Below are 24,140 nucleotides of genomic sequence, written 5' to 3' on the forward strand. Positions count from 1 at the left end.
CCACCTTCTCAGTCTCCTTTGCCAACCCCTCTTCCTCTGCAGCCCTGTGAATGCGGATGAGTGTCCCGCCCGTGCCCTGCCCGCTTCCCTGGGCCCGCTCCTTACTCTATGGCCTCAGTCGCCATCTGCAAACTGTGGACTCCTCCTCGCTCTCCCAGAACTCTCACCTCCCTTCCGGATCCGTGGAAGTCCCACAGGCTCATCCAACTCATTGCATCCGCCCTCCTCCTTCTGCTAGACCCCACCGCCCCTAGGCCTAGCCCAAAGCCTGTGCACTGTCCTTGACACTCCCTCTTCCTAGGCCCCTCGCCCAAACTCTGCCTAGTTCACCTCCTCACTCCCCTCACACTGGGACCTCCCTTCCCTTCCCCCTCGCTGTCCACCTCATGGGACCATGCCAGGGTATTCCCGCAGCCTCCTCGGTGTCCTGCCTCTATCTTCCTCCACACAGCTTCGGGCGGCGCTTTCCAAAACACAAATCTGACCACATGACTGCCCTGCTCCAGAGCCTTCCGTGACTCCCCATTTCCCGGGGACTAGGTCTGGCCAGCCTCAGCCTGCCCCGCCTGCCTCTGTGACCCCGGTTCAATGCCCTGAAGCCTGAATGTGCCGACCACTACTGGCCCCTGTGAGTCCTCCGGGCTCAGCCTACCGAGGTCACGTCTGCAGGCAGCCTTCTGGGGACTCCTTAGTGGGGGGCCGCCAGCCCGAGCTGCCACTTCCCTGCAGGACCGCGCCTGGCCGTCCTTCTCAGCAGCCGCGTCCGTCCAGCCAGGCAGGTGGCCCCTCGAGGGCAGGGGCTCCGCGGACTCCCCGGCGGCCGAGCCGCGGGTCAGGTGGACCGGGAGGGGTGGGGGCGGGCCGTCCGGGAGCGCGTGTGTGGCGGGGGCTCGGCGTGGGTGTCGGGGAGGGAGGCAGCCGTCCGAGGCCGCGCTGGGCCGGGCGGGGCGCGGGCCTTGGCCGTGGCTGTGGAAAGAGGAGGGCGGAGGCCCCGCCCCGACGCGCCTCTCCCGCTGCCCGCCCACTCCGGCAGCCGCGAGGGGCGGCCGGCAGAGCGACGCGGAACCCCGCCGGCGCGGACCCCGGACCCCGACGCCGCCCGCCCAGCCGCGGACGCCCCTGTCCGGAGCCCGCGCCGCCCGGGCCGCCCTCGAGGGCCGGGAGCGGCGCCTGGCGGCCGCGCCCGCAGGTAAAGGCGGGGAGGCGGGCACTGGGCCTCGGGTTGGGGGAATCCGAGGGCAGGACCTAGGCTGGGCTTACCGCAGCACGATGCGGGACGCCAGGGCCGGCGCCTCGGACTCTGGGATGGGGACGCGGTGGGGGACTTGGGCCAGGGGGTCGCCTGAGGATGGGGGAGCCCATCCCATTCCCTGCGCTCGGTTCCCTCCCAGGCAGGATCCCAGGAAAGCCCCCTCCTCCCTTCCTTTCCCAGAAGTGAGGGCTCCAGCATCAGACAGTGCCGGGAGGAACCCCCCGACGATGTGGCTCTGGGCGCCTCACCACCTCCCGGTCTCCCGTCCCACCTGTAAAGTGGGGATAACAAGGCTGCCCTTGCAGGGTGATGGAGGAGAGAGGAGGGAGTGAGGGGCCTTAGCATCCTCCCTGCTCTCACTCCTGCCCCCATCTCTCTGCCATTGCTGATTTGATGGAGACCTCCCAGTTATAAGGTTTTCCGCCTTAGCCCCCAAGTTCCTCCTATTCTAGGTGCTCTGTCAGTCCCCTTGCCCCATACTGGAGACAGGTTCCCAGGAATGTCCCTGTCAGGGGCTCAGCATCCCCCCAGCTCCAGACGGAGACTTGCAGGGGGTGAGAGCCACTGCCTGGCCAAGAGGAACTGGGATCCCAGGGCCCCAGAACAACCTCCCAGTGTCTCTGCCCTGGGTCTGGAGCCACCCTAGCCCCAGAAATCCTCCAGGTAGAGAAATGCTATTCAGCCAGAGGGGCCCAGGAACGCCATTGCCATGGGGAAAACTTTGCTGGTTGTATGTGTGCGCACACGTGTGTGTGTGCCTGTGTGAGACCATGCTGGGTTCCTGACACAGACATGCAGCTGACCTCCTTAGGGGTGCCCAAGCAACCAGAAATCATTCCTCCCGTCTGCTGTCAGCACCTCTTGCTCAGGCTGGCAGCAGGGGCCCATCCACTCCTCTTAGCAGAGTCCCCTTAGCAAGGACAGCCTCCCAGCAGCTGTACTGGGCATTTGAAAGGTCTGAGGGCCGTGGAGCTGGATGGCTGGAGGGTCAGGCAGCCTGGGGTCCCTCTCTGGGGACTGAGCTAAGATCGACTGATCCTTTTACTGCCCCCAAGCTGATGGTGCCTCAGGGCAGGAATTGTTGATCTCTGGACAGACACCATGGTTGGTGGTCTCGGTCAGGGCATAGGCGCCCTCATTGGCTTCCCACTGGACTGGTGAACACCTACAAACCCTTGGACACACAATGACCCCAGAGGATAATGAGGAGAAACCACAGACACACTCACCTAGCCACACACAGCCTTGCACCCTTCTGAGAGCCACCACGTCACACACTGACCCAAACATTCATTAGATTCATGCGGACACACTCCTCTACTGAAATACACACCACCACAAGACACAGGCAGACGCATGCACACACACCCAAACTCCTACAGACACATGGCAGGCCCCACGTGCCCCAGCCAGACATACTCAGACAGGACGGCACACACACACATACGCTCACGCCCAGACACGCTCACCAGGGTCTCTTTCTCTGGTTTCACTTGTCTACCGCAGTGAAAATGAGAATTTCCGCTCTTTGGCTCAGAGGAAGGGGAAAGAAAATATGGAAGTGAATGTGTCTGTTAGCAAGAAGGAGGAGAAAGATACTAAGCAGGGCTGTCAGCCTGAGCCCCTGTACTCCACTACCTTCTCTGCTCCTGCCTGAGCCGGAACAAAGGATGCACAGTCCCAGCTTCCTTGCCCTGCTGGCCCCCCAGCCCGCTCCAGAACTCTCAGTGGCAGGGATGGGATGCCTCTTATAGGGAAGTGGGGCCTCAGATGAGCTGGTGGCAGGAGGAACTTACAGTGTCAGGACGAAGGAATGAGAGAGACACAGCGGCCTCTCCTATGGGATGTGGCTGTGGTTCCACAGTGCCCTACTAGGTACCCGAGGAGGGGCACCATGCAAGCTGAAGTGCAGATCAGGGAAGGTGGCAGCTAAGAGATGTCTGGCCAGGACTTTCAAGGATGATAATTTTGACAGGTGCAGGGGATGGAAAGGGTGAATGGGAGGGTGTTCCCAGCTGAGGGCACAGTTCGTGCAGAGGTGTGGAGAGGGAAGCTTGAAGGTTCTCTCAGGGACAGTGAGTAATGGGCACTGTTGGATCACACTGGGGAGCAGGAGGGACTCATGACTTTGAGGTCAGATTTCTAAGGGCCCTGTCCAGAGAAAGGGTGTGAGCTGCAAATGATATAGTCTGGAAATCACTCTGGCTGCTCTGGGGAACAAGGATGAAGGGGGGATCTTCAAGGCAAGGGAGATCATGGAGGAGGCTGGGCAGAGTTTAAGGAGAAAGGTGATGGGATGAAGTGGGCGGTTGCCATGGGGATGAGAGGAAGAAGTAGATGGAAAGGAGTAAGCCGGTTGGCACTGGGGCCAGGAGCCTTGTACTAGATGGCTGTGGCCTGTCCCCAGAGAAGGCAGGTGCAGGGGAGATGTGGGTTTGGCCCTGAGGTCTGATAAGTTGAGATGACTGGGAGTCAGGGACTGAGTGTAGCCTTGAAGCCTGGGTGAGTTTGTGAGGCCATCTGTGGACACACATGTGCCCAAGTACCAGTCTTGGAAGTCTGGCTGCCAGAAAGAAAATTCCAGGCCCACTTTGTTCTGAGGGCATTTCCAGAGTGGGTGGAGTGTGGACAGCAGATCTTGAGTGAGGCAGCATGTGCTGCGTGGAGAGGAGCTGGCATTGGGAGTCAGACAGACCTAGGACTTCCCATCTCTGAGCCTCAGTTTCCACATCTCTAAAATGGGAATGCTGTACTTGTCTCCAGAGTTGTTTTGCCTGCAGAGAGGTGAGGAGTAGTCCCAGGTCACACGTGTGATGGGGGCGTAGCACCTAGATTGTCTGATCAGTGTCCATTCTACCTTTCTGGTTGGATCCTAGAAGTGGACTGGGGAGGACTGGCCCTGCTTCCATTCAGATTCTTGGGAAGTTCTGAATTGGAGGCTGACTATCTCCATGCAGCCTGGATGGGCTGGGATTCCTGGCTCTTTTTTTTTTTTTTTTTGAGACGGAGTCTCGCTCTGTTACCCAGGCTGGAGTGCAGTGGTGCGATCTCAGCTCACTGCAAGCTCTGCCTCCCAGGTTCATGCCATTCTCCTGCCTCAGCCTCCTGAGTAGCTGGGACTACAGGTGCCCGCCACCGCGCCCAGCTAATTTTTTGTATTTTTAGTAGAGACGGGGTTTCACTGTGGTCTGGATCTCCTGACCTCATGATCCACCCGCCTTGGCCTCCCAAAGTGCTAGAATTACAGGCATGAGGCATGGCGCCCAGCCCTCCTGTCTCTTGAAGGGGAAGAGGTCACATGTGGGGGTGGCAGAGGGTTAGTGCCTCATGGGGAGAGCCAGGCGGCAAATGCTGGCCCAGCTCATGGATGGGGTTATGGAGACTCAGAGGGGAACTCACCTGAGGTCACACGGCAGCCAGCGGCAGAATCAAAACAGAGGCCAGGACCCCAGGCCCAGGTCCCCTTCCTCACAAAGGCTGCCCTCCCTCAAAGGACATGGAGCAGAGGGAACCTTGTCACTTGAGGTTCTGTGATTTCTTTCTTTTCTTTCTTTCCCTTCCTTCCCTTCTTTCCCTCCCTTCCCTTCCTTCCCTTCCCTCCCTTGCCTCCCTTTCTTTTCTTTCCTTTCCCTTTCTTTCCCTTCCTTCCTCCCTCCCTCCCTCCCTCCCTTCCTTCCTTCCTCCTTCCTTCCTCTTTCTTTCTCTCTCTTTCTTTCTTTCTTTCTTTCTTTCTTTCTTTCTTTCTTTTTCTTCTTTCTTTCTCTCTCTTTCTTTTCTCTCTCTCTCTTTCTCTCTCTCCCTCCCTCCCTCTCTCTTTTTTCTTTTCTTTCTTTCTTTTTTTTTTTTTGAGACGGAGTCTTGCTCTGTCGCCCAGGCTGGAGTGCAGTGGCCGGATCTTGGCTGACTGCAAGCTCCGCCTCCCGGGTTTACACCATTCTCCTGCCTCAGCCTCCCGAGTAGCTGGGACTACAGGAGCCCGCCACCTCGCCCAGTTAGTTTTTTGTATTTTTTAGTAGAGACGGGGTTTCACCGTGTTAGCCAGGATGGTCTCGATCTCCTGACCTCGTGATCCGCCCGTCTCGGCCTCCCAAAGTGCTGGGATTACAGGCTTGAGCCACCGCGCCCAGCCTTCTTTTCTTTCTTGTCTTGCTCTTGTTGCCCAGGCTGGAGTGCAGTGGCACAATCTTGGCTCACTGCAACCTCCACCTCCCAGGTTGAAACGCTTCTCCTGCCTCAGCCTCCCAAGTAGCTGGGATTACAGGCGTCCACCACCACGCCCAGCTAATTTTTTGTATTTTTAGTAGAGACAGGGTTTTACCATGTTGGCCAGGCTGGTCTTGCACACCTGACCTCAGGTGATCCGCCCGCCTTGGCTTCCCAAAGTGCTGTGATTACAGGGGTGAGTCGCTGTGCCTAGCCAATAAGAAGGAATTAGAACAGCAACTTTTTTTTTTTTTTTTTTTTTGACAGAGTCTCGCTCTGTCACACAGGCTAGAGTGTAATGGCATGATCTTGGCTCACTGCAACCTCCACCTCCCAGGTTCTAGCCATTCTTCTGCCTCAGACTCCCTAGTAGCTGGGACTATAGGTGAGCACCACCATGCCTGGCTAATTTTTGTATTTTTAGTAGAGACGGGGTTTCACCACATTGGCCAGCCTGGTCTCAAACTCCTGACCTCATGATCCACCCACCTTGGCCTCCCAAAGTGCTGGGATTACAGGAGTGAGCCACTGTGCCACGCCTGGTCTTTTTTTTTTTTTTGACGGAGTCTCGCTCTGTTGCCGGGCTGGAGTGCAGTGGGGCGATCTTGGCTCACTGCAATCTCCACCTCCTGGATTCAAGCGATTCTCCTGCCTCACCCTCCCGAATAACTGGGATTACAGGTATGCGCCACCAGGCCCGGCTAATTTTTGTATTTTTAGTAGAGACAAGGTTTCACCATGTTGACCAGGCAGGTCTTGAACTCCTGACTTCAAGTGATTCACCCACCTTGGCCTTCCAAAGTGCTGGGATTATAGGTGTTAGCCACCATGCCTGGCCTTTCTTTCTTCCTTCCTTCCTCTCTCTCTTTCTTTTTTCTTTCTCTTTTTCTTTTTTTGAGATGGAGTCTCGCTCTGTCACCCAGGCTGGAGTGCAATGGCACCATCTTGGCTCACTGCACTCTGCCTGCCGGGTTCAAGGGATTCTCTTGCCATCTCGGTTCACTGCACTCTCTGCCTCCCGGGTTCAAGTGATTCTCTTGCCTCAGCCTCCTGAGTAGCTGCGATTACAGGCACGTGCCACTAAGCCTGGCTAATTTTTGCATTTTTAATAGAGACGGGGTTTCACCATGTTGGTCAGGCTGGTCTTGAACTCCTGACCTTATGGTCTGCCCGCCTCGGCCTCCCAAAGTGCTGGGGTTACAGGCATGAGCCATTGCACCCGGCCTCTGTTTATTTATTTATTTTTTTGAGATGGAGTCTCTGATGCCCAGGTAGGAGTGCAGTGGCACAATCTCGGTTCACTGCAACCTCTGTCTTCCGGGTTCAAGCAATTCTCCTGCCTCAGCCTCCCGAGTAGCTGGGATTACAAGTGCGCACCATCATGTCCACTAATTTTTGTATCTCTAGTAGAGACAGGGTTTTGCCATGTTGGTCAGGCTGGTCTTGAACTCCTGACCTCAAGTGATCCGCCCGCCTGAGCCTCCCAAAAGGAATGGAATCTTTTTTTTTTTTTTTTTGACGGAGTCTCGCTCTGTCGCCCAGGCTGGAGTGCAGCGGCTGGATCTCAGTTCACTGCAAGCTCCGCCTCCCGGGTTTACGAGTAGCTGGGACTACAGGCGCCCGCCACCACGGCCGGCTAGTTTTTTTCTATTTTTTTAGTAGAGACGAGGTTTCACAGTGTTAGCCAGGATGGTCTCAATCTCCTGACCTCGTGATCCGCCCGTCTCGGCCTCCCAAAGTGCTGGGATTACAGGCTTGAGCCACCGCGCCCGGCCAGGAATGGAATCTTAATTTTCGTACGTCTACAGTGTGTGGGGCATTTTCGTAGCACAGGGAGTTTTTTGTGGAGGGGGAAAGGAGGAATAGCAGGCATGAGAAGGTCAGGCCCAGAGAGAGCCCAGAACCGAGAGGGCTGGGATGGTATTTTCTCTTATCTAGGAACCCTTGGTGGTCCCTGGTGGGTCCTGTGAGGGAGGGAAGCCTCTGTGAGGAAGCGGGGTCTGAGCCGGAGGTCCTAGCCTCTCAATTCTGCCACTGGCTGCTGTGTGACCTCAGGAGAGTTTTCCTCTGAGTCTCTGTAACCCCATCCATGAGCTGGGTCAGCAGTGCCAGCCTGCCTCTGCTTACAGCTTATGGTGAGGAGAAACCGAGATTGCAGGGTAGAGGGATCACTTCTCTCCTGAAAGATCCCAGGTGGCCAACACTTTGGTCTCCACACCCGTCCAGTGTGCACAGCCCCTACCACCCGGAAGTTCTCCTTTCTGGCTAGCCTCCTTCTTTCCCACTGTGCTGGCTGCCACCAAGCTCTGCGTGGGCACTCCAGGCCACGCTCCCTGACAGGCAACCACGGCTCTGCTCATGGCAAGCATTCTTTTCATAGTTCCTGGAGCACAGCAAATCCGGCTGCTTAGCCAGGAATGCAGAGCCCCCTCCTGCAGCGGCAGCAGGGGCTGGATTGTGGGTGGAACCCCTGGGGGTCAGGCAGGAGGGACTGAGGGGGTGCGGAGGACCGATCTCCACCCCAGTACACACCATGCCTCAGCTCGGGGGAGCCAGGAGGCTGTCCTCATCTTTGGACTTGCTCAGCTTGGGGCCAAGCTCCGGGACTGTCCTTCCCTGGCTAGGGGAACTTGGGCAAATGACGTCTCTCTGAGCCTCGGTTTCTGATCTGTAAAATCAAGTTTATAATACTAACCTCACAGGGCTGTTGAGAGGTGTCGTGGTGATTTTTTTTATTTATTTTTATTTTTATTTTGTTTGAGATGGAGTTTTGCTCTTGTTGCCGAGGCTGGAGTGCAATGGCGCGATCTCGGCTCATTGTAACGTCTACCTCCCGGGTTCAAGCGATTCTCCTGCTTCAGCCTCCTAAGTAGCTGGGATTACAGGCATGTGCCACCATGCCCAGCTAATTTGTGTATTTTTAGCAGAGACGGGGTTTCTCCATGTTGGTCAGACTGGTCTCAAACTCCTGACCTCAGGTGATCTGCCCGCCTTGGCCTCCCAAAGTGCTGGGATTACAGGCATGAGCCACCGCGCCTGGCCAGTGATTATATTTATAATAGGGCATATTTATTTAGCGTTCATATATGCCAAGCACTGCTCTGAGTCCATTACACAAAATTAACTTGTTTAATCTTCACATATGCTCTGTGAAGCTGGGCTGGGCAGCTTTATATGGGCTGGGCAGAGCTGGGTTCAGATTCCACCCCCTTCACTTCCTAGCCTGGTTTACCTTGGAGAATGGATATGGCCTCTCTGGGACCTAGCGCTCTTCCTCAGTAAAATGGGACAGCAGTTCCAGCCTTCCAGGGTTACGGGAGTAAATAATGCCTGGAGTTCCCAATTTATTGATGAAGAAGCTGAGGCCCAGATGGAGGTCTCATGCTAGTAAGAGCTAGGGCTGAGATAAGGATGCATGCAGCTGGGCTCCACAGAGGTCCTCTTAATCCGACATGATTTTTAAAGAAAGATTTTTAGCCCAGAGCCTGCCCCTAGTAGGCGCTCAGAAATAGGAACCTCTCCCATGAGCCCCATCCCTGGCAGGAGCCAATTGTTCACCTCATGGCCATCAGCACCTCAGTCTGGAAAGTTGGAATGGGGAAGCGGGCCTGAGGCCCTGGCCAGCCTCCCTGGAACCCTGCAGCTCTCAGAAGCTGGTAGGGGGTAGGGGGTGGGGGGTGCAGACTGTCCCACCCACATCTGGTCTGGGATTTAGCCAACAGCAGCAGGCTCTGTGCAAAGGGGAGACGTCGCCAGGGGAGGGGCTCCAGGAGGGGATTAGGGAAGGCAGCTGGGGGTGGAGGTTAAGAACAGAGTCCCATTGAAGTCGGCTCAGGCACCGCCCTGACTTACCCACTCACCCCCACTTCCTATTTGTAAGACCGAGGGGGCCTTGGCCCACTGGAGCAGACTCCTGAGGCACCTGATAGTAGCTGCCCACTCTGCTCCCAGCCTTGCCTGTCCCTGGTGCCATCTAGGTTGAGGCAGCACAGGTGGGGTAGAGCAGGAGTAGGGGGCAGGGCCCGTGGCTGAGGTCTTCAGGGAGCCCAGGTGTATAGGGCTTTAGCCACCTGGGGGCCAGGCAGAGCTGGGTTAGGATCCCACCTCCTTCACTTCCTAGCCTGGTTTCCTTAGAGAATGGATGTGACCTCTCTGGCACCTAGTGTTCCTCCTCAGTAAAATGGGACAGCAGTTCCAGCCTTCCAGGGTTCCAGGAGTCAGTAGTGCTGATGAGTGTGCCTAGTGCTATGTCCAGTGCATACAATGAACTTGGGATGCAGACATCATTGTTATTGACCATTAACATGGAGGAAGGGAATGGGGAAGCAGCTTTAGGTAGGACCCGCATCTCTGATCCTGATATTCAAGGCATTTCTCAGTCTGACCCCAGCCAGGTCTCCTCTCCTCAAATCATCTGTATGGTGAAGAGGCTTTGGAGGCTTTGGAGCCCACAGCCAGGGTTCAAATTCAGGTTCTACTTTTTTTTTTTTTTTTTTAAGAGGCGGGGGTATCACTACGTTGCCCAGGCTGGACTCAAAATCCTGAGCTCAAGTGATTCTCCTGCCTTGGCCTCCCAAAGTGCTGGGATTACAGGCGTGAGCCACCGTGCCCAGCTCCAGGCTCTACTTTTCATGAGCTGTGTGACGTTGGGCCAGTTACTTAACCTCTCTGGCCCTTAGTTTTCTCATCTGTAAAAAGGCAAGATGAAATACTTTTGTCACTGGGTTGTTGTGAGGATTAAATGAGATAATTCATGAAAACACCCAGAACGGTACCTGGCACACAGTAGGTACACAATGAATATTAGCTCTGATTAGTTAGTTCATGTGTTTGTTTATTTTATTTGGATTCTTTCCATCCCCTGAATATATTCAGGGCTTTTACACTCTCACACATGCTGTTCCCTTGGCCCAGGACTGATCACATCTCCCCACCACCAACCAGTTAAATCCATGTTCATCCTTCAAAGCCCAGAGCCAACATAAGTCATTTCTTCTCCCAGAGTGTCATGGTGTGGGGAGGGGGCTGGGGCCAGAGAAGCTGCGGCTAAGCTGAGCTGGAGGGTCTTCCTACCTGGGCTCCATCATCCAGGGTGGCCCCATGACCCAGCTCCAGGGTCATAGTGTTCAGAGTGGCAGGATGGAGGCAGGGCTCAGCCAAGTTGGAGAGGAGGCCTAAGAGCTGTTGGCTCTGGCATCTGGCTGCTTGTGCAGCTACAGACAGGACTGGATGTCAGAGTTTCCATGGGAGCAGGCAGAGGCAAGCAAGCAGCTGTGGGAGAGAGTGACGCGGCCCACAGGCCTCCATGCCAGGTGGGCTGGCTGAGCGTCCCCTCCCCATCTACCCCGGAGTCATGTCTGGGTCTGGACTTTAGCCCCGGATCCTCTGCATACAGCTATGTGACCTGGAGTAGGGCTTTTGTTAGATCCTGGCACCACGCCTGATTAAGGCAGAAATGGGGATCCAGCCATCCAGGGCTCTGACCACATCACTTCCCCGACTAAATAACCTTCGATGGCTCCCCATTGCTCTCCAGAGAAATGCAAGCATGGCATTCAGATTTCCTCACCATGTTGCCCCAGCCTCCCCATCCCACAGCACTTCTGGACCTTCTCTGTATAGTACTACCTGAAATTCCTTCTGCCACCTCGTCTGCCTTTCAGACTCCGATTCATCCTTCAGGACCCAGCTCTAGTGTCCCTTTCTCCATGAAGCCTTCAGGGGAAGCTTAAGGCGGCAGTGTTCCCTGCTTCATGCTCCCACAGCCCAGAGATCTTTGCCAATTGTGTGATGACCGCTTGTCTGATGCCCCCAGCCCTTCAGGACAAGGCAGGGCAGGGTATGGGGTTGAACCATTTCTGTGGTCCATGGCCCAACCTTGGGTCCTCCATATAGTAGAAGCTTCCGCAGCAGGGATCCTAACCCAAAGTAGGGGCCACCCCAAACCAGAGCTGACATATGAGAGGGACTTCTCCAGCATGGGAACCTGGGACACAGAAGGGGCGTCCTCAGCCTGGGCCCTAGGACAGGATGAACTCCGTGAATCCAGGGCCAGGCACCCCGTGGGTATTGCTAAGTGTGCATTGAATGAATGGAGTCGTGGAGTATGAGGGCACAAACCCTGCTTCCCTCAGGGGAGGAGGGAACTGAGAAGAGACTGAGGTTGGGGCCGGGTTTCCAGCAGGGGGTTCTGGTAAGAAGCCCGGGGCAGGCACTGGTGTGGCTGTGGGTTAGGGTAGGAGGCTTCCCAGGCTCCTGATGTCATTGTCTCACACTGTTCCTCCTTCTTTTTGTTTTTGTCTAAACAGAGTCTTGCCCTGTCTCAAGAGTGCAGTGGTGCAATCATAGCTTACTGCAGCCTTGAACTCCTGGGCTCAAGCAATATCAGCCCCCTCAGCCTCCCAAGTAGCGGGGACTACAGGTGTGCACCATCATGCCCAGCTAATTTTTAAAAATTTTTTAATAGAGACAATGTGTCCCTATATTGCCCAGGCTGGTCTCAAACTCCTGACTCAAGCAGTCTTCCCACCTTGGCCTCCCAAAGTACTGGGATTATAAGCATGAGCCACTGCCCTGTAGCCTCACTGTTTCTCTTGTTCATCCTCAGGCCCTGCCTCTGCTGGGACCTTCCCAGGCCCCTCCGACCTGAAAGGTAAGCTAGGTTTGGGGATGGGGTTTTCTGATATCCCAGGCCGGATGAGGCCTGTGTTCATTGCTGTCTAACCTCACTCCCTCCTGCTGCACCGGAAGCCCTCCCAGGCCCAGGGTGTCCGGTGAGCCACCCTTTTTGCAGGTGACCTCAGCTCCCTGCAGCCTGGGCTTTAAAACCCTGGCCCAACTCGGAAGCAGCTTTTTCTCATTTGTGAATTATTTCGCCTGGCTCCTTGGCGGGGCCGTGTTTGCTTGGCCCAGCCTGGGTGCAGTAGCCTGGCTGTGCTCCCGCCGGGCCCCCTCCCTGCCCAGCCCAGCCCCTCCTGCTGCCGCTGCCGCCGCCACCACGCAGGGTAGCCGCAGAGGCCCAGGAATCTTGGCAGGCGTCGGGAGGCAGCGGGCGGCGGGTGGTGCTCCGGAAAAGGCTGCAAATGCGAACCAGAATGTGAGGGATTGGAGGTTGAGGAGGCCCCGCCTGCCCCTGCCTGAGGCCTGGGGGTGGCTGGGTCTGTGGGGGCCCTCGGATGTCCAGTTCGCATCAGAAGCTCAAGGCCTCTGCCGGGAGGCAAGCAATGACCCCAGCTGAGTCCCGAGTCCCTGGGTGGGGAATGACCAGCTGCCTGGCTCCCTGCCTGAGGGTACATGGTTGCCCTGGGACCTGCCCACTGCCAGGCCTCTTCTATTACCTCTGCCCCTGCCCTACTGTTCTTATCTTCCTGGGCACTTTGTTGTCCCGAGATGCTCCTCCCTGGGGAGCAGCAGAGAACCTAGACCCAGAGATGGGCAGACGCCAGGGGCTTGGTCACCTGCAGGAGGAAGGTTCGGTTCAAGACCCCTCCAGCCCAGAACCAAGAAGGACTCAGGAAGAGCAACAAAGAGAAAGTGGCCCTGCGATAAGCCACTCAAGGGCTTGGCAGGATGAGAGAGGTGGGTTTGTCAGAGGCCTGGACCTGGAGTCCCTGGGCTACAGGCTTCATTGAACACATGCCCTGTGCCCACCTCAGGCAGGAGGGAGGTGGGAGGGGGGAAGAGGTGCTTTCATGCAGGTGGGTGCCCAGGAGAAGGAGCTGTTCTGCCTGAGAGAGGCAGAGAAGGCTGCTTGGAGGAGGAGGCATTTGAACTGGGTCTCAAATGAGGACTAATATGTTTCCATGGAGGCAAAAGGTAGAAAGAGCAACCCAGCAGAGAGGATCACGCAGGAAAAGGCAGGGACGGGGAGGCAGTGAGACGTCTGGGGTGTCTGGATCCTAGGGTGTTGGGGGAGGAGCCCAGGGCTGTGGTAGGCTCCTTTCACTCCCTAAATGTAGGCATGTTCCCCAAGGGGGAGTCCATGGGCCTCCTCCAGGCTGCAGCAACCCCACCAATGAACCTGTAGTTTTTTTTTTTTTTTTTGAGACAGAGTCTCGCTCTGTCACCCAGGCTGGAGTGCAGTGGTGCAATCTCGGCTCACTGCAAGCTCCGCCTCCCAGGTTCATGCCATTCTCCTGCCTCAGCCTCCCAGGTTGCTGGGACTACAGGCGCCTGCCACCATACCTGGCTAACTTTTCGTATTTTTAGTAGAGACAGGGTTTCACTGTGTTAGCCAGGATGGTCTCGATCTCCTAACCTCGTGATCTGCCTGCCTCAGCCTTCCAAAGTGCTGGGATTACAGGCGTGAGCCACCGCACCCAGCCACAAACCTGTATTTTTACCTCTAGCCCATGTCTCTCTCCTGAGTTCCAGAGCCCCAGGTTCACTGCTCCTTGGATGCCCCCTACCCTGGAAGTCTTCCTCATCCAGTCATTTGCTCTGATTTCGGCTTGGACTGTCCCACCGCCACCTGCCCGCATGGGCCTGTTGAAATCTGATTTCTCCTTCAAGCCTCTTTATGCTACTTCTGAAACTAAAGCCACTTGTGGTCTGGGAGCCTCACTTGCAGGGATGACAGATGTTGTGACTGTTAGGTGGAACTGAAGTCTGGTAGGGCAGACCAGGTGGGCAGAAGGCAGCACTCCTCTCCTGCCTTCAACCTGGGTGAGAAGGTGGCCCCCAGGGAGCCCTGCCCTGATCTGGCCACCTCCCTCCACCCTCCAGCTCCCAGATTCCAGGCTCCTCTTTGGCTTTGGGGCAGTCCTCATCTGCACAGCAGACAGAGAGCTCAGCTCATGGGCTGGACCCCCGCCAAGTCCCTTCCCAGACCTCGCGGAGCTGCTCAGGCATTGTCCAGGGAGGTCAGACCCAGACCTGACATTAACACCAGCAAGTGTGGACTGTCAGTGCTGGCCTTCCCAAGGGTCCCGCCCAGTGACCAACAGCTAGAGATTTACAGAGCCTGGAACCCAGAAAGGGACCTAGGCACAGGACATGGTAGAGGACAGAGAAGGACAATGACAGAGATGGGTGGACAGGTGGGATAGTGATACAGAGACAGGAGAGAGACACACACAGAGAGATGCCGGAGACACACAGGAGGCAAAGGCCTGGGTTCAGTGACACAGAGCCATGGAAGGAGGAACACAGAGGGCGCAGCACACTCTCTGGTGGCTCCTTAATGAGCTGGTCCCTGGCCCTCTCATTACCCACATGACTCTTAAACCCAGAGTGTGTGCCTCCAAACGTGACCTCAGGGCTTTGCTGGGCTCAACATCCATCTCTCTACCCCCTCCTTCCTAACTGGTCCACATTCTACTGAGTCTAAAGCATGCCTCCTCCTCCAGGAAGCCATGTGAATTGCAGAATAACATGGACTTTATCCTGCTGGTACCAGGAAGCCACTGGAAAATCCAGAGCAGGGGAGAGCCATGGGCAGAACCGTGCCAACGTGTGGCTCACAGGCAGCGTCAGCATCCCCTGGGAGCTCGTTAGAGAGGCAGATATCGGGCCCTATCCCACACCTACCGAATCTGGATGGGGCCTGCATGGTGATAGGCTGTCCCAGTCATCTGGATGCAGCCCAAGGTGTTAGAAGCCTTGTGGGAGTCTCCATAGGCTATGTTGAGAAAACAGAGAGAAGCTAGGGCTGGGGGACTGGGCGAGAGACTTTTATGATCATCCAGGAGAGAATGTGGCCACTTAATTTAACACACTTTTACTTAGTGACAGGGATGTGCCAGGCACTGGGCTGAGTTTTGGGAGAAGACAAGGTCTGCATTAGGGTAAGACTGTGGGAAAAGAGGGGAAGGAACAGAAGTGAGAGAAATAGAAGAGGCAGAGTCCACAGGATAAGGCTGGAAGTTTGGGGGAAAGGAAGAGAGATGTCACATACAGTTGTGCAGGTTGGCTACTGTACAAGGGCATTCAAGAAAGGTGATAAGTAGGGGTTGAGTTGGCTGAAAAGAAGGATACACCAAGGCATAGAGGGTTTCCTGTAAGGAAGGAGGGTCAGAAGTAATGTTTACTCTTTTTTTTTTTTTTTTTGAGACGGAGTCTCGCTCTGTCGTCCAGGCTGGAGTGCAGTGGCCGGATCTCAGCTCACTGCAAGCTCCGCCTCCTGGGTTTACGCCATTCTCCTGCCTCAGCCTCCCGAGTAGCTGGGACTACAGGCGCCCGCCACGTCGCCCGGCTAGTTTTTGTATTTTTTTTAGTAGAGACGGGGTTTCAACGTGTTAGCCAGGATGGTCTCGGTCTCCTGACCTCGTGATCTGCCCATCTCGGCCTCCCAAGTGCTGGGATTACAGGCTTGAGCCACCGCGCCCGGCCGTGATGTTTACTCTTAAAACAAAAATAAACAACAACAAAAGTGATGCTCAGATTTTTGGTCTTGGCACCTGGGGGTACAGGGCACTTGGGTTGGGGAGAAACAGGTAATGAGGGAGAAAATAATGACAGCAGTTTGGGTGGGATCTCTGAGGGACAGCCGGGGGACATGCTCGGCTGATAGTTGAACACAAGAGTCTGAGACTTAGTTAGGAAGCCAAGGTGGGAGTATCACTTGAGCCCAGGAGTTCTCGAGTAGCCTGGGCAACATGGCAAGACCCTGTCTCTTAAACATCTTAAAAATTAGTCCAGTGTGGTGGCTTACACCTGTAGTCCCAGCTACTTGGGAGGCTGAGACAAGAGGATGGCTTGAACCCAAGAGTTTGAGGCTGCAGTGTGCAGTGGCTGGGCGACAGAGCAGACTGTTTCCAAAAAAAAAAAAAAAAAGGCTTAGGGGAGACATCATAGTAGCTGGAGACAGATGTGGGAGTCCTCGGTGATGGAGCTGGCGCTGTGGGAGCTGGTGGGAGCTGGACACTATAGGAGAAACATCCAGAGAGAAGAGATGAAGCCTGAGCCAGCTCCTTGGGCAAGCCTGGGTCTGCAGAGTGGGCGGATAAGATTCTGAGGAGGAGCTTTTCAAAGAAGGAGAAGAGCAGGGTGACAAGGTGGAACACCCCGAGGTGAGAGGGTGGAGGGGAGTGAGGGGGCCTGAGGGTGGAGAACGTTCTTGCAGGAGGCTTGGCTAGAAGGGCTGAGGAGTGATGAAGGTGGCTGGGGAGGGGTCAGGCCTGTGTGGACATGTGGATGGAGAGGCTGGAGACTAGGGGGTGAGGGCAGGCAATGGCACACAGTGAGAGGCCCCTGAGGAAGAGGTGTGGAAGGGCCTGGGCCTTGCTCTTTCTTCCGAGATTCAGGAAAGGAGGATGGGAAAGGGCTCCCCAGTTTCTACCAGCTGAGAGAGTAGTGGGGCTCAGGAACCCTGGAGAAGTCTGGAGCTGCCCAGCTGGGCAGTTGGGGTGGGTGTCATGCCCAGGGGGTGAGGAGGGTTCCTCTGCTCCTCCCCAAGGTCCATAACTTAGTCCTAGTCCTGAGCAGGCTTTGTGGCCCCTGGTCAGTTTCATCTCAGGAATGGTCGGGGAAAAGGTCAAGAAAGCCAGAAAATTGACTTTAGAAGTTTATTTTACAGGCCAGGCATGGCGGCTCACGCCTATAATCCCAGCACTTTGGAAGGCCAAGGCAGGCGGATCACTTGAGGTCAGGAGTTCAAGATCAACCTGACCAACATAGTGAAACCCCATCTCGACTAAACATACAAAAATTAGCTGGATAGCCGGGCGCGGTGGCTCAAGCCTGTAATCCTAGCACTTTGGGAGGCCGAGACGGGTGGATCACGAGGTCAGGAGATCGAGACCATCCTGGCTAACACCGTGAAACCCCGTCTCTACTAAAAAATACAAAAAAACTAGCCAGGCGAGGTGGCAGGCGCCTGTAGTCCCAGCTACTCGGGAGGCTGAGGCAGGAGAATGGCGTAAACCCGGGAGGCGGAGCTTGCAGTGAGCTGAGATCCGGCCACTGCACTTCAGCCTGGGCCATAGAGCGAGACTCCGTCTCAAAAAAAAAAAAAAAAAAAATTAGCTGGATATGGTGGTGCACCCAGCTGTAACCCCAGCTACTCGGGAGGCTGATGCAGGAGAAATGCTTAAACTCAGGAGATGGAGGCTCCAGTGAGCCAAGATCTCATCGCTGTACTCCAGCCTGGGTGACAGAGTGAGACTCCATCTCAAAAAAAAAAAAAAAAAGTTCATTTTACAAGATCCTGACCTTTGGCAGCAAGTAACCTGAGCTTTTGAAGAGATGAAGGAAAGAAGTTGCTTTGCAGCAGGATGAATTGAAGTTAGAGTGAAGAGAGGACTTCCAGGCCATCAGGGTAGCAAGATAGGGCAGCACACATGGAGGGGCTGGTGGCTTAGATCATCTCAGTTAATCCTTTTTTTTTCTTCTTTTAAATGAGAGCAAGCTTATTAAGAAAGTAAAGGAATAGGCCTGGCGTGATGGCTCATGCCTGTAATCCCAGCACTTTGGGAGACCGAGGTGGGCAGATCTTGAGGTCAGGAGATCGAGACCATCCTGGCTAACCCGGTGAAACCCCATCTCTACTAATAATACAAAAAGAAATTAGCTAGGCGTGGTGGCAGGTGCCTGTAGTCCCAGTTACTTGAAGGGCTGAGGCAGGAGAATGGCGTGAACCCGGGAGGTGGAGCTTGCAGGGAGTCGAGATCACAGCACTGCACTCCAGTCTGGGCAACAGAGTGAGACTCCGTCTCCAACAACAACAAAAAAAGTAAAGGAATAAAAAGAGTGGTTACTCCAAGGCCTGGTGTTGTGGCTCACACCTGTAATCCCAGCACTTTGGGAGGCTGAGGCGTGCGGATCACGAGGTCAAGAGATGAGACCATCCTGGACAACATGGTGAAACCCCATCTCTACTAAAAATACAAAAATTAGCTGGGTGTGGTGGCGGGCGCCTGTGGTCCCAGCTATTCGGAAGGCTGAGGCAGGAGAATCACTTGAACGTGGAAGGCGGAGGTTGCAGTGAGCTGAGATCGTGCCACTGCACTCCAGCCTGGCTCCGTCTCAAAAGAAAAAGAAAAGAGCGGTTACTCCATAGGCAGAGCAGCCCCTCAGTTAATCCTTTTTGCAGATGAGGACACTGAGGTTCAGAGGGTTTAAGTCACCCATCCAAGATCCCCCAGCTGGTAAGTAGCTGTGCTGAAATGGGAGTCCAGGGGCTGCCTGGACCTAGGAGGGCCTTAGAGGTCTCAGGGCTGGGCCCCTGATAGGGACGGCCTGAGCCAGAAGTGCTGCTCACCTGTTGTGATGACAGAGACAGAGCCAGAAGGAGGAGGGCAGAGAGGAGTCAGGGGTAGAGACCCAGCAAGAGTGCAGAGAGCAAGGCTGGGGAGCAAGGAGACAGCAGTGTGGGGCGGGTGAGCAAGCAGGGCAGCCGGATCCCGTAGCAATGTCTCCACAACAGGAAGCGTCTCATAACATACCTGTGGTTTGGCCAGGCCCTGGGGCTGCCTGAGTGCCCCCACTGCTCCCTCAGCTGCAGCCGCTCCGTCTGGGGTGGGTGGGGGGCTTGGAGCAGCAGGGGCCTGCTCAGGGCTGCATTTCATCCACCCACACTGTGGGGGTCTGCCAGTCTGCTGGGAATCTAGCGGGTGCCTGGGGTCCCGAGGCAGCAACTCTCAGGCCCCTTTTTTATTGAGACCTCTGATCACTCACCTGTGAACCGGGATGGGAGAGTGGGCAGGTCTTTCAGTTCCATGCTACCACCTAGCCCTCCTCTGCTGGTCGCCCCTAGGACAGGACTTTTCCGGAGACCGGGACTGCTGGGAGGGTCCCTGCTAGCTGATGTCCTTTCGCCTCTTCAGGCATTGCTGGGGGCCTGAAGTGAAGGGGTCTGCTTCTTGCCAATTATTTCTGTTGGGGCCCACTTGCTGCACACCACCGCCACCCTGCCACCATTGGTCTGAAAGACCCCGGAGCACTCCCCACTCCCAGCCGGTCTCCTTGGCCTCCCTGGGAGGAGGCCCAGGCTGCCACAAAATGCTGACTTGGACGAAATGCTGTTTTATGGGGATTTGCTGAAAAGGGGGGAAATCCCCGTTAAGGACTTGCAGCTGTCCAAACACCGCGTCTACCCGAGGCCGCCACCGCGCCGTCCTCTGAATCAGCGTCTCCTGTGTGCGTCCCACCTCAGGCTCCGTGCCCCTGCCAGCCCTGCCTTCTTCCTGCCTTCATTTCCCAAGAGGTCACCAGAGAGGGTGATGGCTTACCCAGAGTCACAGGGTCACACAGTCAGTCATAGGCAGAGCCAGGCTTGAGCCTCAGAGCCCTGCCCCGACCCCTGACAGCCCTGCTTGGCCACTGTTCCCCATGGGGAGAGCAAGGAACACACAGATGAAGTGTCCTCCCCTGCACACCTCTAATCCCAGAGCAGATGGTTCTTAGTTGAGGTCCTACGATTGAGGCCATGTGAGTGTTCCTCGCTCTTCCCATTCTAGCCCAGATGAGCCCCTTGGACCTGGGGAGTGGACTCCCTGGGCAAATGTGACATGTATCTGTGCAAAGCCGAGGAAAGGACTGAGTGTGTTATTGGTGTGCCCTTTAAATTTGATGGTGAATTAAGTTCATCAAATGCTGTGGAGCATCTCTGGGTGCCAGCCAAGCCCTGTACAGGGCAGAGTGGGGGAGTGTGGCGGAAAGAGAGTTGGAGAGCTAGGGGAGGAAACAAGAGCGATGATGGGGACCCATGGGTATCGGCAGGCCTCAAGGGAGGCGTCCAGCCAGTTTCCCAGGTGTCGAGAGGGCAGAATGTACAGAGGCCAGAGAGCCTCAGGAAGGCCAGCCTGTGTGCAGGAAGCCGGGGAGGTCAGGGGGCAGGGACTGCAGTGAAAAGGAGGCAGGTGGGCAGGGGGCTCAGAGGTGTCCAGGCCCCTGTGGCTCTGATGGTGCTGAGGTGGAGGCAAACCGTCGTCCCTGGGCTGCCGGTTGCACCATTCCAGGGGGCATCATTTTTTTTGCAGTCCCTTGAATAGGCTACACGCACCCTTCTCACCGCTGTGGACCAATGCGCACTCCCCAGCCCCACCCAGGTGGGTGCATGCCAGGTTCCAGCTCTGAGAGCTAGGGTGAGCCTCCCCTCAAGCCCACAGGCACTTGGAGTTGGAAGAGAGACTCTTCTGTTTGCGTCTCTCTCTGCTGTTGCTCTCTGCCTTGCTCTCCCTCCGTGGCACTATATCAGAGTGACTAGGAGCTCGAGTTTTTTATTTTTATTTTATTTTTATTTTTAATTTTTTTTATTTGAGACGGAGTCTCGCTCTGTCGCCCAGGCTGGAGTGCAGTGGCCGGATCTCAGCTCACTGCAATCTCCGCCTCGCGGTTTCACGCCATTTTCCTGCCTCAGCCTCCCGAGCAGCTGGGACTACAGGCGCCCGCCACCTCGCCCGGCTAGTTTTTTTTTTTGTATTTTTTAGTAGAGACGGGGTTTCACCGTGTTAGCCAGGATGGTCTCGATCTCCTGACCTTGTGATCCACCCGTCTTGGCCTCCCAAAGTGCTGGGATTACAGGCTTGGGCCACCGCGCCCGGCCTATTTTTATTTTTATTTTGAGACAGGGTCTTACTCTGTCACCCAGGCTGGAGTGCAGTGGTGCAATCGTGTCTCACTGCAGCCTCCAACTCCCAGGCTCAAGCGATGCTCCCACCTCAGCCTTCCAAGTAGCTGGGACTACAGGTGTACCACCATGCCTGGGTAATTTTTTAAATTTTTAGTGGAGATGAGGTCTCACTACATTGCCCAGGCTGGTCTTGAACTCCTGAGCTCAAGTGATCCTCCCATCTCAGCCTCCCAAAAGTGCTAGGATTACAGGCGTGAGCCACTGCACCCAGCTGAGCCCAGGTTCTTAATGGGCCTCTTCGGAAATCCCTGTCTCCTCATTTGTGGACTAGCACCTCTTGCCCAGGGACGCTGTTGCGTGTAAAGCCTCCTGGCGGTTCCTGACACTTGGTCTTCCAGCTGCAGTCCTCACTCAGACCCTCCTCACTCATGACGACACCTCTTTGGAGTACTGGCATCAGACCTGACCTCAGCGAGAGGAACACAGTGCAGAATGGAAGGGTCTAGGATGCGGCAAATTCAGGGAGCCAAGGGGGTGGGTCAAGGACACTTGCTGGAGGACCCACATTACCAAGGAGGGAGGAAAGGTGGGCAGCTTGTGGGAGGGCCACCTGGGCTCCTGGCTGCACTTGGGGTTGTTCCTTTGGCAACCCGCTGCCTGAGGTCCTCGAAGCCCTCTTTGCCCTGAGCACCCTCCCAGCTGCGCCCTCCATCACTCCTGACCCCCAGAGGTCGGGGTTATTCTGGATCCTCTTGTGTTGGTGTCATGACCTTGACCATGGGCCAACCAAGCCAGAGCAGCCCCTCCCCTCCCTCAGCTTCCTGCCACACACTCTGCCCCTTCCATCTGCTCCCCCATCCCCCTGCCCACGCGCCAAGAAGAACATTCTGGTTCTGTGCACATGTGGGAAGCCCCCAAGCTCGGGTGGCCCATGCAGGAGGGCCTTCCCCTGCACAGGAGAGTGGGGATAGTGTGGTGGTTAGGGGCTGGAACTCAGGACTCGGACTGCCTGGGCTTAGGCTCTCACTGTGATGCTTTTGGCGAGTGGCCCCCTCAGGCGGTTTCCTCATCTCTTGTTTTTTTTTTTTTTTGTAATTTATTTTTTATTTTTTGAGACGGAATCTCTCTCTGTCACCCAAGTTGGAGTGCAGCGGTGCCATCTCAGCTCACTGCAACCTCTGCCTCCTGGGTTCAAGTGATTCTCCAGCCTCAGCCTCCCGAGTAGCTGGAATTACAGCCACCACGCCTGGCTTATATTGTTTTTTTGTTTGTTTGTTTTTTGTTTTTGAGATAGAGTCTCGCTCTGTCACCCAGGCTGGAGTGCAGTGGCGTGATCTCGGCTCACTGCAAGCTCTGCCTCCCGGGTTCACGCCATTCTCCTGCCTCAGCCTCCCGAGTAGCTGGGACTACAGGTGTCCGTCCACCATGCCTGGCTAATTTTTTGTATTTTTAGTAGAGACGGAGTTTCACAATGTTGGCCAGGCTGGTCTTGAACTCCTGACCTCAGGTGATCCTCCTGCCTCAGCTTCCCAACGTGCTGGGATTACAGGTGAGCCACTGCGCCCTGCCTCCTCATCTCTCTCTGTCTCTATTTTTTTTTTTTTTTGTGAGACAGGGTCTTGCTGCTGCTCAGGTCGGAGTGCAGTGGCACAAACACGACTCACTGCAGCCTCTACCTCCTGGGCTCAAGTAATCTTCCTGCCTCAGCCTCCTGAGTAGCCAGGACTACAGACCCGCGCCACCATGTCTGGCTAACTTTTTAATTTTTTTTTGGTAGAGACAGGGTTTCACTATGTGCCCAGAGTGATCTCAAAGTCTTGGGCTCAAGCGATCTTCCTGCCTAGGCCTCCCAAAGTGTTGGGATTACAAGTGTGAGCCACCATGCCCGACCAGTTTCCTCATCTCTAAAACAGGGATAACATATCTCACAGGCTTGTATGAGGATTCCATGTAAAGCATGAGGCCAGTGCCTGGCAAGGTGCCCCAGCAGCATTCCCCAGTGGGTCAGGCCTGTGTAACGTGGCCTCGATGGGTTCTGCCATCAATCAGAGCAAGGTGAGGTGGGTGGCCTAAGCTGAGGGGAGGCTCTGGGCGAGGCCTCAGCTGACACTTAGACTCTTACAGTTGGAGCTTCCATTCCTTCCTCTGTAAAATGGGGGTAATAACTGCAGGATCTTCATGGGTTCGTTGAGGGGATTAAAGTGAGCTGTGGCCTTTGAGGCCTGGATCACTCCTTGGCACACAGGGACAGACGTGTCAGGTATTACTATGATGCCGAAGCTCAGGAAGGTTAAATGACCCACCTGAGGTTACAGAGTGGGTTGGTGGTAGGACTGGGATTCGAACATGAGAGCTGACAGGTCCGTGGATCTTCTCTGGAGCCCTGCATTCATTCCCGCAAAGCTCCATGGGATCCTGGGCTTGGAGGAACAGGGACCTCAAGCCCAGACCCAGCCTGGCCCAAGGGAGGCCTTCTCCCCACACACATCCCCAGATGCACACAACCCACCCTCGAACTCCGCTTGTTGCCAGGCACAGGTGCAGAGAGGTCCCTGCAGAGGGTGAGGGGAACCCAGAGTAGGAATTAGAGGGGAAGTGGGACTTTCCTCGGGTGTGAAAAACACCAAATGGAACGTCCTTCGAATAATGGGAGCCCACTCTGAGCCAGGCACGAAATCTCTATCACAGCAGTCCCAAGAAGCAGGTTTTAACCCACTTTATTTTTAATTAATTAATGTATTTATTTATTTATTTTGAGGCAGAGTCTCATTCTGTTACCAGGCTGGAGTGCAGTGGCACGATCTTGGCTCATTGCAACCTCCACCTCCCTGGTTCAAGCAATTCTCCTGCCTCAGCCTCCTGAGTAGTTGGGACTACAGGTGCATGCCACCATGTCCAGCTAATTTTTGTATTTTTAGTAGAGATGAGGGTTCACCATGTTGGCCAAGATGGTCTCGATCTCCTGACCTCAGGTGATCCACTCACCTCAGCTTCCCAAAGTGCTGAGATTTACAGGCATGAGCTACTGTGCCCGGCCTATTTTTTATTTTTTGAGGCGGAGTTTTGCTCTTGTCGCCCAGGTTGGAGTACAATGGCACAATCTCGGTTCACCTCAAGCTCCGCCTCCTGGGTTCAAACAATTCTCCTGCTGCAGCCTCACAAGAAGCTGGGATT

General features: G+C 55.4%; 1 protein-coding gene across 1 annotated transcript in view; it reads left to right on the top strand.

Annotated features, from left to right (window-relative positions):
• The first annotated feature begins 1,029 nt into the window (after nucleotides 1-1,029).
• Nucleotides 1,030-24,140, top strand: part of COL8A2 (collagen type VIII alpha 2 chain) — a 34,215-nt gene continuing 11,104 nt past the window's right edge. Inside the window, exons 1-2 of the mRNA XM_033227117.1 lie at nucleotides 1,030-1,189; nucleotides 12,063-12,107. The gene's annotated coding sequence lies outside the window, so the exon portion shown is untranslated. The remainder of the gene's footprint in view (nucleotides 1,190-12,062; nucleotides 12,108-24,140) is intronic.

The sequence above is a fragment of the Trachypithecus francoisi genome, unplaced genomic scaffold, assembly GCF_009764315.1.
Source record: "Trachypithecus francoisi isolate TF-2019V2 unplaced genomic scaffold, Tfra_2.0 Lachesis_group12, whole genome shotgun sequence".
Classification (NCBI taxonomy): domain Eukaryota; kingdom Metazoa; phylum Chordata; class Mammalia; order Primates; family Cercopithecidae; genus Trachypithecus; species Trachypithecus francoisi.